The sequence below is a fragment of the Periplaneta americana genome, chromosome 14, assembly GCF_040183065.1.
Source record: "Periplaneta americana isolate PAMFEO1 chromosome 14, P.americana_PAMFEO1_priV1, whole genome shotgun sequence".
Taxonomy (NCBI): domain Eukaryota; kingdom Metazoa; phylum Arthropoda; class Insecta; order Blattodea; family Blattidae; genus Periplaneta; species Periplaneta americana.
In genome coordinates this window covers 71,240,750-71,262,823 of record NC_091130.1, presented here as the reverse complement: position 1 = coordinate 71,262,823, position 22,074 = coordinate 71,240,750, and positions in this window count along the sequence as shown.

Below are 22,074 nucleotides of genomic sequence, written 5' to 3'. Positions count from 1 at the left end.
TCATGATTATATAGCTTAAAATCTCGCAAAAATCCAAATTTTTAGAGATATTTTATATGAGTGGAAAATCAAAACCAGTGATATAATGTTATTTCATTGTGAATTTTAAACCCATTCAGAAAGCATTAGCACAATCGGTTCCAATTTTTAGGTTTTATTAATGTACATACGAAAAAACGCATTTCTAGCCCGAGAAACGACGATTTATCCACTTTTTACCATACACTAGCAAACGCATATATTTCCGGAGCGAACAACAATCTTTGGATAGAAATAAGTATGTAAACACGAATTTGAAATTTTTTTAAGATACTAGAGAAATCCGATGGGATTTGTAGAATTTATTCGTGATTAAATAGCATAACATCTAGCAAAAACCAAATTTTTAGAGAAATTTTAAATGAGTGGATAATCGAAATGAGTGATAAAATGATTTTTTATTGTGAATGTTAAACCCATTCAGAAAGAATTAGCACAATCGGTTACAATTTGTAGGTTTTATTAATGTATATACGCAAAAACGCATTTCTAGACCGAGATACGACGAATTTTTCCTCTAATTGCCATAAACTAGCAAACACATATATTTCTGGACGCGGACATGAATCTTTGGATAGAAATAGGTGTGTACACACGAATTTGACATTCTTTTAAGAAACTAGAGAGATCCCATGAGATTTGTAGATTTTATTCATGATTGTATAGCTTAAAATCTCGCAAAAACCAAACTTTTGGAGAAATTTTATATTATTGGAAAATCGAAACGAGAGATAAAATGTTGTATCATTGAGAATGTTAAACCCATTCAAACAGAATTAGCACAATCGATTTCAATTTGTAGGTTTTATTAATGTATATAGGAAAAGACGCATCTGTAGCCCGAGGAACGACAATTTTACCACTTTTTACCATACACTAACAAACGCATATATTTCTGGACGCGAACATGAAACTTTGGATAGAAATGTGTGTGTACACACGAATTTGATATTTTTGTAAGAAAGCAGAGAGATCCAATGGGAATTGAAAATTTTATTCATGATTATACACCTTAAAATCTCGCAAAAACCGAATTTTTAGAGAAAATTGATATGAGTGGAAAATTGAAACGAGAGATAAATTGAGGTTTCACTGTAAATATCAAAGCCATTCAGAAAGAATTAGCACAATCGCTTGGAATTTGTTGGTTTTATTAATGTATATAGGAGAAAACGCATTTCCAGCCCGAGAAGCGACGGTTTTTTCACTTTTTACAACACTAGCAAACCAATATATTTCTGGACGCGAACATGAATCTTTGGATAGAAATAGGTGTGTACACACGAATTTGACTTTCTTTTAAGAAACCAGAGAGACCCGATGGGATTTGTAGATTTAATCATGATTATATACGTAAAAATCTCGCAATAACCAAATTTTTAGAGAAATTTTGTATGAGTGGAAAATCGAAACGTGTGATAAAATGCTGTTCCATAGTGAATGTTAAACACATTCAGAAAGAATTAACACGATCGGTTTCAATTTGTAGGTTTTTAATGTTACGAAAAAAAACATTTCTAGCCCGAGAAACGACGATTATTCCACTTCCTAACATACACTAGCAATGCCATATATTTCTGGACGCGAACAAGAATCTTTGGATAGAAATGGGTGTGTACACACTGATTTGACATTCTTTTAAGAAGCCAGAGAGATCCGAAGGGATTTGTACATTTTTTTCATGATTATATAGCTTGAAATATCGCAAAAACCAAATTGTAGTGAAATTATGTATTAGTGGAAAATCGAGGCGAGTGATAAAATGCTGTTTCATTGTGAATGTTAAACACATTCAGAAAGAATTAACACGATCGGTTTCAATTTGTAGGTTTTTTAATGTTACGAAAAAACGCATTTCTAGCCCGAGAAACGACGATTTTTCCTCTTATTGCCATACTCCAGCAAACGAATATATTTCTGGACGCGAACATGAATCTTTGGATAGAAATACGTGTGTACACAAGAATTTGACATTCTTTTAAGAAACCAGTGTGATACAATGGGATATGTAGATTTTATCCATGATTATATAGCTTAAAATCTTGCAAAAACCAAATTTTTAGAGAAATTTTATATGAGTGGAAAATCGAAATGAGTCATATAATGCTGTTTCATTGTGAATGTGAAACTCATTCAGAAAGAATTAGCACAATCGGTTTCAATTTGTAGGTATTATTAATGTATATACGAAAAAACACATTTCTAGCCCGAGAAACGACGATTTTTCCATTATTACCATACACTAGCAAACGCATATATTTCTGGACGCGAACAAGAATATTTGGATTGAAATACGTGTGTACACACGAATTTGACATTTTTTTAAGAAACTGGAAAAATCCCATGGGATTTGTAGATTTTATTCATGATTAAATGGCATAACATCTAGCAAAAACCAAATTTTTAGAGATATTTTAAATGAGTGGAAAATCGAAACGAGATATAAAATGCTGTTTCATTGTGAATTTTAAACCCATTCAGGAAGAATTAGCACAATCGCTTTCAATTTGTAAGTTTTATTAATGTACATACGCAAAAACGCATTTCTAGCCCGAGACACGACGATTTTTAATCTAATTGCCATACACTAGCAAACGCATATATTTCTGGACGTGAACATGGATCTTTGGATAGAAATAGGTGTGTACACACGAATTTGACATTCTTTTAAGAAACCTGAGAGATCCCATGAGATTTGTAGATTTTATTCTTGATTATATAGCTTAAAATCTCGCAAAAACCAAATTCGTAGAGAAATTTTAAATGATTGGAAAATCGAAACGAGTGATAAAATGTTGTTTCATTGTGAATGTTAAACCCACCCAAAACAGAATTAGCATAATCGGTTTCAATTTGTAGGTTTTATTAATGAATATGAGAAAAAAAAAAGCATTTCTAACCCGAGAAACGACGATTTTTCCACTTTTTATTATACACTAATAAACGCATATATTTCTGGACGCGAACATGTAACTTTGGATAGAAATGCGTGTGTACACTCGATTTTGATATTTTTTTTAAGAAACCTGAGAGATCCGATGGGAATTGCAGATTTTATCCATGATTATATAGCTTAAAAACTCGCAAATTCCAAATTTTTAGAGAAATTTTAAATAAGTGGAAAATCGAAACGAGTGATGAAATGCTGTTTCATTGTGAATGTTAAACCCATTTAGAAATAATTAGCACAATCGGTTTCAATTTGTAGCTTTTATTAATGTATATACGAAAAAACGCATTTCTAGCCCGAGAAACGACGATTTTCCACTAATTGCCATACACTAGCAAACGCATATATTTCTGGACAAGAACATGAATCTTTGGATAGAAATAGGTGTGTGTACGCACGAATTTGACATTCTTTTAAGAAACCAAAGAGATCCGATGGGATTTGTAGATTTTATTCATGGTTATATAGCTTAAAATCTCGCAAAAACCAAATTATTAGAGAAATTTTAAATAAGTGGAAAATCGAAACGAGTGATGAAATGCTGTTTCATTGTGAATGTTACACCCATTTAGAAAAAATTAGCACAATCGGTTTCAATTTGTAGCTTTTATTAATGTATATAGGAAAAAACGCATTTCTAGCCCGAGAAACGACGATTTTTCCACTAATTGCCATACACTAGCAAACGCATATATTTCTGGACAAGAACATGAATCTTTGGATAGAAATAGGTGTGTGTACGCACGAATTTGACATTCTTTTAAGAAACCAAAGAGATCCGATGGGATTTGTAGATTTTATTCATGGTTATATAGCTTAAAATCTCGCAAAAACCAAATTATTAGAGAAATTTTAAATAAGTGGAAAATCGAAACGAGAGATAAAATGTTGTATCATTGAGAATGTTAAACCCATTCAAACAGAATTACCACAATCGATTTCAATTTGTAGGTATTATTAATGTATACAAGAAAACACGCATTTCTAGTCCGAGAAACGACGATTTTTCCACTTTTTAACATACTCTAGCAAACGCATATATTTCTGGACACGAACATGAATCTTTAGATAGAAATACGTGTGTGCAAACGAATTTCACATTTTTTTAAGAAACTAGAGAAATCCAATGGGATTTGTAGATTTTATTCATGATTATATAGCATGAATTCTCGCTATATCAAAATTTCTAGTGAAATTTTAAAAGAATGGATAATGGAAACGAGGGATAAAATCCTGTTTCATTGTGAATGTTAAACACATTCAGGAAGAATTAGCACAATCGGTTTCAATTTGTAGGTTTTATTAATGTATATACGAAAAAACTCATTTCTTGCCCGAGAAACGTCGATTTTTCCACTTTTTACATTACACTACCAAACGCATATATTTCTGGACGCAAACAAGAATCTTTGGATAGAAATACGTGTGTACACACGAAATTGGCATTTTTTTAAGAATCTAGAGAAATCCGATGGGATTTGTAGATTTTCTTCATGGTTATATAGCTTAAAATCTCGCAAAAATCAAATTATTAGAGGAATTTTAAATGAGTGGAAAATCGAAACGAGTGATAAAATGCTGTTTCATTGTGAATGTTAAACCCCTTCAGAAAGAATTAGCACAATCTGTTTCAATTTGCAGGTTTTATTAATGTATATATAGGAAAATACGCATTTCTAGCCCGAGAAACGACGATTTTTCCACTTATTACCATTCACTAGCAAACGCATATATTTCTGGACGCGAACAAGAATCTTTCGATAGAAACACGTGTGTACACATGAATTTGACATTTCTTAAAGAAGCTAGAGGAATCCGATGGGATTTGTAAATTTCATCCATTTTTATATAGCTTAAAATCTCGCAATAACCAAATTTTTAGAGAAATTTTATATGAGTGGAAAATCGAAATGAGTGATATAATGCTGTTTCTTTGTGAATGTTAAACCCATTCAGAAAAAATTAGCACACTCGGTTTCAATTTGTAGGTATTATTAATGTATATACGAAAAAACGCATTTCTAGCCCGAGAAACGATAATTTTTCCATTATTACCATACACTAGCAAACGCATATATTTCTGGACGCGAACAAGAATGTTTGGATAGGAATACGTGTGTACACACGAATTTGATTTTTTTTATGAAACTAGAGAAATCCGATTGGATTTGCAGATTTTAATCATGATTAAATAGCATAACATCTAGCAAAAACCAAATTTTTAGAGAAATTTTAAATGAGTGGAAAATCGAAACGAGTTATAAAATGCTGTTTCATTGTGAATGTTAAACCCATTCAGAAAGAATTAGCACAAAAGGTTTCAATTTGAATGTTTTATTAATGTATATACGCAAATACGCATTTCTAGCCCGAGATACAACGATTTTTCCTCAAATTGCCATACACTAGCAAACACATATTTCTGGACGCGAACATGAATCTTTGGATAGAAATAGGTGTGTACACACGAATTTGATATTCTTTTAAGAAACCAGAGAGATCCCATGAGATTTGTAGATTTTCTTCATGGTTATATAGCTTAAAATCTCGCAAAAATCAAATTATTAGAGGAATTTTAAATGAGTGGAAAATTGAAACGAGTGATAAATTGTTGTTTCATTGTGAATGTTAAACCCACTCAAAACAGAATTAGGACAAGCGGTTTCAATTTGTGTATATAGGAAAAAACGCATCTCTAGCCCGAGGAACGACAATTATTCCACTTTTTACAATACACTAACAAACGCATATATTTCTGGACGCGAACAAGACACTTTGGATAGAAATGTGTGTGTACACACGAATTTGATATTTTTGTAAGAAAGCAGAGAGATCCAATGGGAATTGTAAATTTTATTCATGATTATACACCTTAAAATCTCGCAAAAACCGAATTTTTAGAGAAAATTTATATGAGTGGAAAATCGAAACGAGAGATAAATTGAGGTTTCACTGTAAATATCAAAGCCATTCAGAAAGAATTAGCACAATCGCTTGGAATTTGTTGGTTTTATTAATGTATATAGGAGAAAACGCATTTCCAGCCCGAGAAGCGACGGTTTTTTCACTTTTTACAACACTAGCAAACCAATATATTTCTGGACGCGAACATGAATCTTTGGATAGAAATAGGTGTGTACACACGAATTTGACTTTCTTTTAAGAAACCAGAGGGACCCGATGGGATTTGTAGATTTTAGTCATAATTATATACGTAAAAATCTCGAAAAAATCAAATTTTTAGAGAAATTTTCTATGAGTGGAAAATCGAAACGTGTGATAAAATGCTGTTCCATTCTGAATGTTAAGCTCATTCAGAAAGAATTAACACGATCGCTTTCAATTTGTAGGTTTTTTAATGTTACGAAAAAACGCATTTCTAGCCCGAGAAACGACGATTTTTCCACTTGTTACCATACACTAGCAATGCCATATATTTCTGGACGCGAACAAGAATCTTTGGATAGAAATGGGTGTGTACACACTAGTTTGACATTCTTTTAAGAAACCAGAAAGATCCGAAGGGACTTGTACATTTTTTTCATGATTATATAGCTTGAAATATCGCAAAAACCAAATTTTAGTGAAATTTTGTATTAGTGGAAAATCGAGGCGAGTGATAAAATGCTGTTTCATTATGAATGTTAAACTCATTCAGAAAGAATTAACACGATCGGTTTCAATCTGTAGGTTTTTTAATGTTACGAAAAAACGCATTTCTAGCCCGAGAAAAGACGATTTTTCCACTTGTTACAATACACTAGCAATGCCATATATTTCTGGACCCGAACAACAATATTTGGATAGAAATACGTGTGTACACACGAATTTGACATTTTTTTTAGTTACTAGAGAAACCGATGGGATTTGTAGATTTTATTCATGATTATATAGCTTAAAATCTCGCAAATACCAAATTTTTAGACAAATTTTAAATGAGTGGAAAATCGAAACGTGTGATAAAATGCTGTTTCGTTCTGAATGTTAAACCCATTCAGAAAGAATTAACACAATAGCTTGGAATTTGTAGGTTTTATTAATGTATATATGAAAAAACCTAATTCTATCCCCAGAAACGACAATTTTTCCACTTATTGCCATACACTAGCAAACGCATATATTTCTGGTCGCGAACATGAATCTTCGGATAGAAATAAGTGTGTACACACGAATTTGACATTCTTTTATGAAACGAGAGAGATCCAATGGGATTTGTAGATTTTTTTCATGATTATATAGCTTAAAATCTCGCAAAAACAAATTTTTAGAGAAATTTTGTATGAGTGGAAAATCGAAGCCAGTGATAAAATACGCTTTCATTGTGAATGTTAAAGCTATTCACAAAGAATTAGCACAATCGGTTCCAATTTGTAGGTTTCATTAATGTATATCAGAAAAAACGCTTTTCTAGCCCGACAAACGATGATTTTTCTACTTTTTGCAATACAATAGCAAACGCACATATTTCTGGACGCGAACATGAAGTTTTGGATAGTAATGCATGTGTACAAACGAACTTGATATTTTTTTTAAAAAAGCAGAGAGATCCGTTGGGGATTGTTGATTTTATTCACGATTATATTGCTTAAAATCTCGCAAAACCCAAATTTTTAGAGAAATTTTAAATGAGTGGAAAATCTAAACGAGTGATAAAATGCTGATTTATTGTGAATTTTAAAACCATTCGGAACGAATTAGCACAATCGCTTGGAATTTGTGGGTTTTATTAATGTATATAGGAAAAAACGCATTTTTAGCCTGAGGAAGGACAATTCTTCCACATATTGCCATACACTAGCAAACGCATATATTTCTGGACGCGAACATGAATCTTTGGATAGAAATAGATGTGTACACACGAATTTGACATTCTTTTAAGAATCCAGTGTGATCCTATGGGATTTGTTGATTTTATTCACGATTATATGGTTTAAATTCTCGCAAAAACCAAATTTTTAGAGAAATTTTGTATGTGTGGAAAATCGAAACGAGTGATAAAATGCGGTTTCACTGTAAATGTTAAAGCCATTCAGTAAGAATTAGCACAATCGCTTGGAATTTGTAGGCTTTATTAATGTTTATACGAAAAAAAGCTTTACTACAAGAGGAACGACGATTTTTCCCTATTTACATTACACTAGCAAACGCATATATTTCTGGACGCGAACAAGAATCTTTGGATAGAAATACATGTGTACAAACGAATTTGACATTATTTAAGGAACTAGAGAAATCCGATGGGATTTGTAAATTTTATTCATGATTATATACCTTAAAGTCTCGCAAAAACCTAATTTTTAGAGAAATTTTGTGTGAGTGGAAAATCGAAACAAGCGATAAAATGCCCTTTTTTGTGAATGTCAAACCATTCTGAAAGAATTAGCCCAATCGGTTTGAATTTGTAGGTTTTATTAATTTATATACGAAAAAACGCATTTCTAGCCCGACAAACCACGATTTTTTCCTTTTTTTACAATAGGCCTACACTAGCAAACGCATATATTTCTGGACGCGAAAATGAAACTTTGGATAGAAATGCATGTGTACACACGAATTTGATATTTTCTTAAGAAAGCAGAGAAATCCGATGGGAATTGTAGATTTTATTCCTGATTATATAGCTTAAAATCTCGCAAAAACCAAAATTTTAGGGAAATTTTAAATGAGTGGAAAATCTAAAAGAGTGATAAAATGTTGTTTCATTGTGAATGTTAAACCCATTCAAACAGTATTAGCACAATCGGTTTCAATTTGTAGGTTTTATTAATGTATATATGACAAAACGCATGTCTAGCCCGAGAAACGATGATTTTTCCACTTTTTACAATTCACTAGCAAACGCAATTACTTCTGGACGTGAACATGAAACTTTGGATAGAAATGCTTGTGTACACACGAATTAGACAGTCTTTTAAGAAACCAGAGCGATCCGATGGGATTTGTAGATTAGTTTCATCATTATATAGCTTAAAATATCGCAAAAACCAAATTTTTAAGGAAATTTTGTATTAGTGGAAAATAGAGGCGAGTGATAAAATGCTTTTTCATTGTGAATGTTAATCCCCTTGAGAAAGAATTAACATAATCAGATTCAATTTGTAGGTTTTATTAATGTATATACGAAAAAACGCATTTCTAGCCCGAGAAACGACGATTTTTCCACTTGTTACCATACACTAGCAATCGCATATATTTCTGGACGCGAACAAGAATACGTGGATAGAAATACGTGTGTACACACGAATTTGACATTTTTTTAACAAACTACAGAAATGCGATGGGATTTGTAGAATTTATTCGTGATTAAATAGCATGACAACTAGCAAAAACCAAATTTTTAGAGAAATTTTAAATGAGTGGAAAATCGAAACGAGATATAAAATGCTGTTTCATTGTGAATGTTAAACCCATTTAGGAAGAATTAGCACAATCGGTTTCAATTTGTAAGTTTTATTAATGTATATACGCAAAAAAGCATTTCTAGCCCGATAGAGGACGATTTTTCCTCTACTTGCCATACACTAGCAAACGCATATATTTCTGGAAGCGAACATGAATCTTTGGATAGAAATAGTTGTGTACACACGAATTTGACATTCTTTTAAGAAACCAGAGAGATCCCATGAGATTTGTAGATTTTATTATTCATTGTATAGCTTAAAATCTCGCAAAAACCAATTTCTTAGAGAAATTTTAAATGAGTGGAAAATCGAAACTAGTGATAAAATATTGTTTCATTGTGGAAAATCGAAACGAGTGATAAAATGTTGTTTCATTGTGAATGTTAAACCCACCCAAAACAGAATTAGCACAAGCGGTTTCAATTTGTAGGTTTTATTAATGAATATCAGAAAAAACGCATTTCTAGCCCAAGAAACGACGATTTTTCCACTTTTTACAATACACTAACAAACGCATATTTTTCTGGATGCGAACATGAAACTTCGGATAGAAATGCGTGTGTACACACGAATTTGATATTTCTTTTTAAGAAACCAGAGAGATCCGACGGAAAATGCAGATTTTATCCATGTTTATATAGCTTAAAATCTTGCAAAAATCCAATTTTTTAGCCAAATTTTAAATGAGTCGAAAATCGAAACGTTTGATAAAATGCTGTTTCATTCTGAATGTTAAACCCTTTCAGAAAGAATTAACACAATAGCTTGGAATTTGTAGGTTTTATTAATCTATATATGAATAAACGCAATTCTATCCCCAGAAACGACGATTTTTACACTTATTGCCATACACAAGCAAACGCATATATTTCTGGTCGCGAACATGAATCTTTGGATAGAAATAAGTGTGTACACACGAATTTGACATTCTTTTATGAAACGAGAGAGATCCGATGGGATTTGTAGATTTTTTTCATGATTAGATAGCTTAAAATCTCGCAAAACCCAAATATTTAGAAAGATTTTGTATAAGTGGAAAATCGAAACGTGTGATAAAATGCTGTTCCTTTGTGAATGTTAAACCCATTCACAAAGAATTAGCGCATTCGGTTGGAATTTGTAGGTTTTATTAATGTATATACGAAATAACGCATTTCTAGCCAGAGAAACGACGATTTTTCCACTTTTTACATTACACTAACTAAAGCATAGATTTCTGGACGCGAACATGAAACTTTGGATAAAAATGCGTGTTTACACACGAATTTGACATTCTTTTAACAAACCAGAGATATCCGATGGGATTTGTAGATTTTTTTCATGATTATATAACTTAAAATCTCGCAAAAAACAAATTTTTAGAGAAATTTTGTATGAGTGGAAAATCGAAGCCAGTGATAAAATGCGCTTTCATTGTGAATGTTAAACCTATTCACAAAGAATTAGCACAATCGGTTCCAATTTGTAGGTTTCATTAATGTATAACAGAAAAAACGCTTTTCTAGCCCGACAAACGATGATTTTTCTACTTTTTACTATACACTAGCAAACGCACATATTTCTGGACGCGAACATGAAGTTTCGGATAGTAATGCATGTGTACACACGAACTTGATATTTTTTTAAAAAAGCAGAGAGATCCGTTGGGAATTGTTGATTTTATTCAAGATTATATAGCTTAAAATCTCGCAAAACCCAAATTTTTAGAGAAATTTTAAATGAGTGGAAAATCTAAACGAGTGATAAAATGCTGATTTATTGTGAATTTTAAAACCATTCGGAACGAATTAGCACAAACGCTTGGAATTTGTGGGTTTTATTAATGTATATAGGAAAAAACGCATTTTTAGCCTGAGGAAGGACAATTCTTCCACATATTGCCATACACTAGCAAACGCATATATTTCTGGACGCGAACATGAATCTTTGGATAGAAATAGGTGTGTACACACGAATTTGACATTCTATTAAGAATCCAGTGTGATCCTATGGGATTTGTTGATTTTATTCATGATTATATGGTTTAAATTCTCGCAAAAACCAAATTTTTAGAGAAATTTTGTATGTGTGGAAAATCGAAACGAGTGATAAAATGCGGTTTCACTGTAAATGTTAAAGCCATTCAGTAAGAATTAGCACAATCGCTTGGAATTTGTAGGATTTATTAATGTTTATACGAAAAAAAGCTTTACTACAAGAGGAACGACATTTTTCCCTATTTACATTACACTAGCAAACGCATATATTTCTGGACGCGAACAAGAATCTTTGGACAGAAATAAATGTGTACAAACGAATTTGACATTTTTTTAAGGAACTAGAGAAATCCGATGGGATTTGTAAATTTTATTCATGATTATATACCTTAAAGTCTCGCAAAAACCAAATTTTTAGAGAAATTTTGTATGAGTGGAAAATCGAAACAAGCGATAAAATGCCCTTTTTTTGTGAATGTCAAACCATTCTGAAAGAATTAGAACAATCGGTTTCAATTTGTAAGTTTTATTAATTTATATACGAAAAAACGCATTTCTAGCCCGACAAACCACGATTTTTTCCACTTTATACAATAGTCCTACACTAGCAAACGCATATATTTCTGGACGCGAAAATGAAACTTTGGATAGAAATGCATGTGTACACACGAATTTGATATTTTTTTAAGAAAGCAGAGAGATCCGATGGGAATTGTAGATTTTATTCCTGATTATATAGCTTAAAATCTCGCAAAAACCAAAATTTTAGGGAAATTTTAAATGAGTGGAAAATCGAAAAGAGTGATAAAATGTTGTTTCGTTGTGAATGTTAAACCCATTCAAACAGTATTAGCAAAATCGGTTTCAATTTGTAGGTTTTATTAATGTATATAAGACAAAACGCATTTCTAGCTCGAGAAACGATGATTTTTCCACTTTTTACAATTCACTAGCAAACGCATATACTTCTGGACGTGAACATGAAACTTTGGATAGAAATGCTTGTGTACACACAAATTTGACAGTCTTTTAAGAAACCAGAGCGATCCGATTGGATTTGTAGATTAGTTTCATCATTATATAGCTTAAAATATCGCAAAAACCAAATTTTTTGGGAAATTTTGTATTAGTGGAAAATAGAGGCGAGTGATAAAATGCTGTTTCATTGTGAATGTTAAACCCATTGAGAAAGAATTAACATATTCAGATTCAATTTGTAGGTTTTATTAATGCATATACGAAAAAACCCATTTCTAGCCCGAGATACGATGATTTTTCCTCTAATTGCCATACACTAGCTAACACATATATTTCTGGACGCGAACATAAATCTTGGGATAGAAATAGGTGTGTACACACGAATTTGACATTCTTTTAAGAAACTAGAGCGATCCGATGGGTTTTGTAGATTTTATTCATGATTATATAGCTTAAAATCTAGCAAAAACCAAATTTTTAGAGAAATTTTGTATGAGTGGAAAATCCAAACGAGTCATAAAATGCGGTTTCATTGTGAATGTTAAAGCCATTCACAAAGAATTAGCACGATCGCTTGCAATTTTATGTTTTATTAATATATATAGGAAAAAACGCATTTCTAGCCCGAGAAACGACGATTTTTCCAAATATTACCATACACTAACAAACGCATATATTTCTGGACGCGAAATATGAAACTTTGGATAGGAATGCATGTGTACACCCGAATTTGATATTTTTTTAAGAAAGCAGAGAGATCCGATGGGAATTGTGGATTTTATTCCTGATTATATAGCTTAAAATCTCGCAAAAACCAAAATTTTAGAGAAATTTTAAATGAGTGGATAATCGAAAAGAGTGATAAAATGTTGTTTCATTGTGAATGTTAAACCCATTCAAACAGTATTAGCACAATCGGTTTCAATTTGTAGGTTTTGTTAATGTATATAAGAAAAAAGGCATTTCTAGCCCGAGAAACGATGATTTTTCCACTTTTTACAATTCACCTGCAAACGCATATATTTCCGGAGGTGAACATGAAACATTGGATAGAAATGCATGTGCACACACGAATTTGACAGTCTTTTAAGAAACCAGAGAGATCCGATGGGATTTGTAGATTTGTTTCATCATTATATAGCTTAAAATATCGCTAACACCAAATTTTTAGGGAAATTTTGTATTAGTGGAAAATAGCGGCGAGTGATAAAATGCTGTTTCATTGTGGATGTTAAACCCATTGAGAAAAAATTAACATAATCAGATTCAATTTGTTGGTTTTATTAATGTATATACGAAAAAACGCATTTCTAGCCCGAGAAACGAAGATTTTTCCACTTGTTAATATACACTAGCAATCACATATATTTCTGGACGCGAACAAGAACCTTTGGATGGAAATAAGTGTGTACACACGAATTTGACATTTTTATGTAGGAAACTAGAGAAATCCAATGGGATTTGTAAATTTTATCCATGATTATATAGCTTAAAATCTCGCAAATACCAAATTTTTAGACAAATTTTAAATGAGTGGAAAATCGAAACGAGTGATAAAATGCTGTTTCATTTTGAATGTAAAACCCAATCAGAAAGAATTAGCACAATCGCTTGGAATTTGTAGGTTTATTAATGTTATAAAAAACGCATTTCTAGCCCGACAAACCACGATTATTCCTCTTATTGCCATCCACTAGCAAACGAATAAATTTCTGGACGCGAACATGAATCTTTGGATAGAAATACGTGTGTACACACGAATTTGTCATTCTTTTAAGAAACCAGAGTGATCCCATGGGTACTGAATATTTTATCCATGATTATATAGCTTAAATTCTCGCAAAAACCAAATTTTTAGAGAGATTTTGTATGAGTGGAAAATCGAAACGTGTTATATAATGCAGTTTCATTGTGAATGTTAAACCCATTCAGAAAGAATTAGCATAATCGGTTTCAATTTGTAGGTATTATTAATGTATATACGAAAAAACACATTTCTAGCCGGAGAAACGCCAATTTTTCCAATATTACCATACACTAGCATACGCATATATTTCTGGACGCGAAGAAGAATATTTGGATAGAAATAAGTTTGTACACACGAATTTGATATTTTTTTAAGAAACTAGAGAAATCCGATTGGATTTGTAGATTTCATTCATGGTTATATTGCTTAAAATCTCGCAAAAATCAAATTATTAGAGGATTTTCAATGAGTGGAACATAGAAAAGAGTGATAAAATGCTGTTCCATTGTGAATGTTAAACCATTCAGAAAGAATTAGCACAATCGCTTGGAATTTGTAGGTTTTATTAATGTTATAAAAAATCGCGTTTCTAGCCCGAGAAACGACGATTTTTCCTCTTATTGCCATAACTACCAAACGAATATATTTCTGGACGCGAACATGAATCTTTGGATACAAATAAGTGTGTACACACGTATTTGACATTCTTTTAAGAAACCACAGTGATACGATGGGAGTTGTAGATTTTATCTATGATTATATAGCTTAAAATCTCGCAAAAACAAAATTTTTAGAGAAATTTTATATGAGTGGAAAATCGAAATGAGTGACATAATGCTGTTACATTGTGAATGTTAAACCCATTCAGAAAGAATTAGCACAATCCGTTTCAATTGGTAGGTATTATTAATGTATATACGAAAAAAATGCATTTCTAGCCCGAGAAACGCCAATTTTTCCAGTATTACCATACACTATCATACGCATATATTTCTGGACGCGAATAAGAATATTTGGATAGAAATACGTGTGTACACACGAATTTGATATTTTTTTAAGAAACTAGAGAAATCCGATTGGATTTGCAGATTTTATTCATGATTATATAGCTTAAAATCTCGCAAAAACCAAATTTTTAGAGAAATTTTAAATGAGTGGAAAATCGAAACGAGTTATAAAATGCTGTTTCATTGTGAATGTTAAACCCATTCAGAAAGAATTAGCACAATCGGTTTCAATTTGTATGTTTTATTAATGTATATACGCAAAAACGCGTTTCTAGCCCGAGATACGACGATTATTCCTCTAATTGCCATACACTAGCAAACACATTTTTCTGGACGCGAACATGAATCTTTGGATAGAAATAGGTGTGTACACACGAATTTGACATTCTTTTAAGAAACCAGACAGATCCCATGAGATTTGTAGATTTTATTCATGATTATATAGCTTAAAATCTCGCAAAAACCAAATTTTTAGAGAAATTTTAAATGAGTGGAAAATCGAAACGAGTGATAAAGTGTTGTTTCATTGTGAATGTTAAACCAATTCAAAACAGAAATAGCACAAGAGGTTTCAATTTGTAGGTTTTATTAATGTATATAGGAATAAACGCATCTGTAGCCCGAGGAACGACAATTTTACCACTTTTTACAATACACTAACAAACGCATATATTTCTGGACGCGAACATGAAACTTTGGATACAAATGTGTGTGTACACACGAATTTTGATATTTTTGTAAGAAAGCAGAGAGATCCAATGGGAGTTGTAAATTTTATTCATGATTATACTGCTTAAAATCTCGCAAAACCAAATTTTTAGAGAAATTTTGTATGAGTGGAAAATCGAAACGAGTGATAAAATGAGGTTCCACTGTAAATATTAAAGCCATTTAGAAAGAATTAGCACAATCGCTTGGAATTTGTAGGTTTTATTAATGTATATAGGTGAAAACGCATTTCCAGCCCGAGAATCGACGGTTTTTTCCCTTTTTGCAACACTAGCAAACCAATTATTTCTGGACGAGAACATGAATCTTTGGAAAGAAATAGGTGTGTACACACGAATTTGACTTTCTTTTAAGAAACCAGAGAGACCCGATGGGATTTGTAGATTTTAGTCATGATTATATACGTAAAAATCTCGCAATAACCAAATTTTTAGAGAAATTTTGTATCAGTGGAAAATCGAAACGTGTGTTAAAATGCTGTTCCATAGTGAATGTTAAACACATTCAGAAAGAATTAACACGATCGGTTTCAATTTGTAAGTTTTTAATGTTACGAAAAAAAACATTTCTAGCCCGAGAAACGACGATTTTTCCACTTGTTACCATACACTAGCAATGCCATATATTTCTGGACGCGAACAAGAATCTTTGGATAGAAATGGGTGTGTACACACTGATTTGACATTCTTTTAAGAAGCCAGAGAGATCCGAAGGGATCTGTACATTTTTTCATGATTATATAGCTTGAAATATCGCAAAAACCAAATTTTAGTGAAATTTTGTATTAGTGGAAAATCGAGGCGAGTGATAAAATGCTGTTTCATTGCGAATGTTAAACACATTCAGAAAGAATTAACACGATCGGTTTCAATTTGTAGATTTTTAATGTTACGAAAAAACGCATTTCTAGCCCGAGAAACGACGATTTTTCCACTTGTTACCATACACTAGCAATGCCATATATTTCTGGACGCGAACAACAATATTTGGATAGAAATACGTGTGTACACACGAATTTGACATTTTTTTTAGGAAACCAGAGAAATCCGATGGATTTTGTAGATTTTATCCATGATTGTATAGCTTAAAATCTCGCAAAATCCAAATTTTTAGAGAATTAAATATGAGTGGAAAATCGAAACGAGTTATTTAATGCAGTTTCATTGTGAATTTTAAACCCATTCAGAAAGAATAACACAATCTGTTCTAATTTTTAGGTTTTATTATTGTATATACGAAAAAACGCATTTCTAGCCCGAGAAACGACGATTTTTCCACTTATTACCATACGCAAGCAAACGCATATATTTATGGACGCCAACTAGAATATTTGGATAGAAATACGTGTGTACACACGAATTTGACATTTTTTTAAGAAATGTATATACGAAAAACGCATTTCTAGCCCGAGAAACGAAGATTTTTCCACTAATTGCCATACACTAGCAAACGCATATATTTCTGGACAAGAACATGAATCTTTGGATAGAAATAGATGTGTGTATGCACGAATTTGACATTCTTTTAAGAAACCAGAGAGATCCGATGGGATTTGTCGATTTTATTCATGGTTATATAGCTTAAAATCTCGCAAAAACCAAATTATTAGAGGAATTTTAAAAGAGTGGAAAATCGAAACGAGTGATGAAATGCTGTTTAATTGTGAATGTTAAACCCATTCAGAAAGAATTAGCACAATCGCTTGGAATTTGCAGGTTTTAATAATGTTATAAAGAAACGCATTTCTAGCCCGAGATACGAAGAATTTTACTTCTAATTGACATACACTAGCAAACACATATATTTCTGGATGCGAACATGAATCTTTGGATAGAAATACGTGTGTACACACGAATTTGACATTCTTTTAAGAAACCAGAATGATACAATGGGATTTGTAGATTTTATCCATGATTATAAAGCTTAGAATCTCGCAAAAACCAAATTTTTAGAGAAATTTTATATGAGTGGAAAATCGAAATGAGTGATATAATGCTGTTTCATTGTGAATGTTAAACCCATTCAGAAAGAATTAGCACAATCGGTTTCAATTTGTAGGTATTATTAATTTATATACGAAAAAACGCATTTCTAGCCCGAGAAACGACGATTTTTCCATTATTACCATACACTAGCAAACGCATATATTTCTGGACGCGAACAAGAATATTTGGATAGAAATACGTGTGTACACACGAATTTGACATTTTTTTAAGAAACTAGAAAAATCCGATGGGATTTGTAGAGTTTATTCATGATTAAATGGCATAACATCTAGCAAAAACCAAATTATTAGAGAAATTTTAAATGAGTGGAAAATCGAAACGAGTGATAAAATGAAGTTTATTTTGAATGTTAAACCCATTCAGAAAGAATTAGAACAATCGGTTTCAATTTGTAGATTTTATTAATGTATCTACGCAAAAACGAATTTCTAGCCCGACAAACGACGATATTTCCACTAATTGACATACACTAGCATACAAATATATTTCTCGCCGAGAACATGAATCTTTGGATAGAAATAGGTATGTAAACGAATTTGACTATCTTTTAAGAAACCAGAGAGATCCGATGGGATTTCTAGATTTTATTCAAGATTATATAGCTTAATATCTCGCAAAAATCAAATATTTAGAGCAATTTTAAATACCGGTAAGTGGAAAATCGAAACTAGAGATAAAATGTTGTATCATTGAGAATGTTAAACCCATTCAAACAGAATTAGCACAATCGATTTCAATTTGTAGGTTTTATTAATTTATATACGAATAAACGCATTTCTAGGCCGAGAAACGACGATTTTTCCACTTTTTACAATACACTGGCAAACGCATATAATTCTGGACACGAACATGAAACTTTGGATAGAAATGTGTGTGTGTACACACGAATTTGACAGTCTTTTAAGAAACCAGAGAGATCCGATTGGATTTGTAGATTTTTTTCAAGATTATAGAGCTTAAAATCTCGCAAAAACCAAATTTTTAGAGAAATATTGTATTAGTGGAAAATCGAGGCGAGTGACAAAATACTTTTTCATTGCGAATGTTAAAACCTATTCAGAAAGAATTAACACAATCAGGTTCAATTGGTAGGTTTTATTAATGTATATACAAAAAAAAACGCATTTCTAGCCCGAGAAACGTCGATTTTTCCACTTGTTACTATATACTAGCAATGGCATATACTTCTGGACGCCAACAAGTCTCTTTGGATAGAAATACGTGTGTACACACGAATTTGACATTTTGTTTTTGGAGACTAGAGTAATCCGATAGGATTTGTAGAATTTAAACATGATTATATAGAGTAATATCTCGCAAAAACCAAATTTTTAGTGAAATTTTAAATGAGTTGAAAATCGAAACGAGTGATAAAATGTTTTTTCATTGTGAATGTTAAAACCACTCAAACAGAATTAGCACAATCGGTTTCAATTTGTAGGTTTTATTAATGAATATAGGAAAAAACTCATTTTTAGCCCGAGAAACGACGATTTTCAAACTTATTGACATACACTAGCAAACGCATATATTTCTGGACGGGAACATCAAACTTTGGAAAGAAATAAGTGTGTACACACCCACTTGATATTCTTTTATCAATCCAGAGAGATCCTATGGCAGTTGTAGATTTTATTCATGAATATATAGCTTAAAATCTGGCGAAAACCAAATTTTTAGAGAAATTTTGTATGTGTGGAAAACCGAAACGAGTGATAAATTACGGTTTCTTTGTAAATGTTAAAGCCATTCAGAAAGAATCAGTACAATCGCTTAGAAATTGTATGTTTTATTAAACTATATACGAAGAAACGCATTTCTAGCCCGAGAAACGACGATTTTTCCACATTTTACCATACACTAGCAAACGCGTATATTTCTGGACGATAACAAGAATCTTTGCATTGAAATACGTGTGTACACACGAATATTACATTATTTTAACAAACAAGAGAAATCCGATGGCAATTGTAGATTTTATTTATGATTATGGCATAAAATCTCGCAAAAACCAAATTTTTAGAGAAATTTTGAATGAGTGGAAAATCGAAACAAGTGATAAAATGCTGTTTCATTTTGAATGTTAAACCCATTCTGAAAGAATTAGGATAATCGGTATCAATTTGTAGGTTTTATTAATGTATATAGGAAAAATCGCATTTCTAGCCCGAGAAACGACGATTTTTCCACTTATTACCATACACTAGCAAACGCATATATTACTGGAAGCGAAAAAGAATCTTTGGATAGAAATACGTGTGTACACAAGAATTTGACATTTTTTCAAGAAACTAGTGATGTCCGATGTGATATGTAGATTTTATCCATGATTATATAGCTTAAAATCTCACAAAAACCAAATTTTTAGAGATATTTTGTATGAGTGGAAAATCGAAACGAGTGATAAAATGCTGTTTCATTGTGAATGTTAAACCCCTTCAGAAAGAATTAGCACAATCGGTTTCAATTTGTAGTTTTTATTAATGTATATATAGGAAAAAACGCATTTCTAGCCCGAGAAACGACGATTTTTTCACTTCTTACCATTCACTAGCAAACGCATATATTTCTGGACGCGAACAAGAATCTTTCAGCAGAAATACGTGTGTACACAAGAATTTTACATTTCTCAAAGAAGCTAGAGAAATCCGATGGGATTTGTAGATTTTATTCATGACTATATAGCTTAAAATCTCGCAAAAACCAAATTTTTAGAGAGATTTTGTATGAGTGGAAAATCGAAACGTGTGATAAAATGTGGTTACATTGTGAATGTTAAACCCATTCAGAAATAATTAGCACAATCGGTTGGAATTTGTTGGTTATATTAATGAATATACGAAAAAACGCATTTCTAGACCCAGAAACGACGATTTTTCCACTTATTACCATACACTAGCAAACGCATATATTTCACGCGAACAAGAATCTTCGGATAGAAACACGTGTGTACACACGAATTTGGCATTTTTTTTAAGAATCTAGAGAAATCCGATGGGATTTGTAGTTTTCATTCATGGTTATAAAGCTTAAAATCTCGAAAAAATCAAATTATTAGAGGATTTTGAATGAGTGGAACATCGAAACGAGTGATAAAATGCTGTTTCTTTGTGAATGTTAAACCATTCAGAAAGAATTAGCACAATCGCTCGGAATTTGTAGGTTTTATTAATGTTATAAAAAACGCATTTCTAGCCCGAGAAACGACGATTTTCCCTCTTATTGCCATACACTAGCAAACGAATATATTTCTGGACGCGAACATGAATCTTAGGATAGAAATAAGTGTGTACACACGAATTTGACATTCTTTTAAGAAACCAGAGTGATACGATGGGATTTGTAAATTTCATCCATTTTTATATACCTTAAAATCTCGCAAAAACCAAATTTTTAGAGAAATTTTATATGAGTGGAAAATCGAAATGAGTGATATAATGCTGTTTCATTGTGAATATTAAACCCATTCAGAAACAATTAGCACACTCGGTTTCAATTTGTAGGTACTATTAATGTATATACGAAAAAACGCATTTCTAGCCCGAGAAACGATAATTTTTCCATTATTACCATACACTAGCAATCGCATATATTTCTGGACGCGAACAAGAATGTTTGGATAGGAATACGTGTGTACACACGAATTCAATTTTTTTTTTTTTATGAAACTAGAGAAATCCGATTGGATTTGCAGATTTTATTCATGATTAAATAGCATAACATCTAACAAAAACCAAATTTTTAGAGAAATTTTAAATGAGTGGAAAATCGAAACGAGTTATAAAATGCTGTTTCATTGTGAATGTTAAACCCATTCAGGAAGAATTAGCACAATCGGTTTCAATTTGTATGTTTTATTAATGTATATACGCAAAAACGCATTTCTAGCCCGAGATACAACGATTTTTCCTCTAATTGCCATTCACTAGCAAACATATATTTCTGGACGCGAACATAAATCTTTGGATAGAAATAGGTGTGTACACACGAATTTGACATTCTTTTAAGAAACCAGCGAGATCCCATGAGATTTTTAGATTTTATTCATGATTATATAGCTTAAAATCTCGCAAAAACCAATTATTTAGAGAAATTTTAAATGAGTGGAAAATCGAAACGAGTGATAAATTGTTGTTTCATTGTGAATGTTAAACCCACTCAAAACAGAATTAGCACAAGCGGTTTCAATTTGTAGGTTTCATTAATGTATATAGGAAAAAACGCATCTCTAGCCCGAGGAA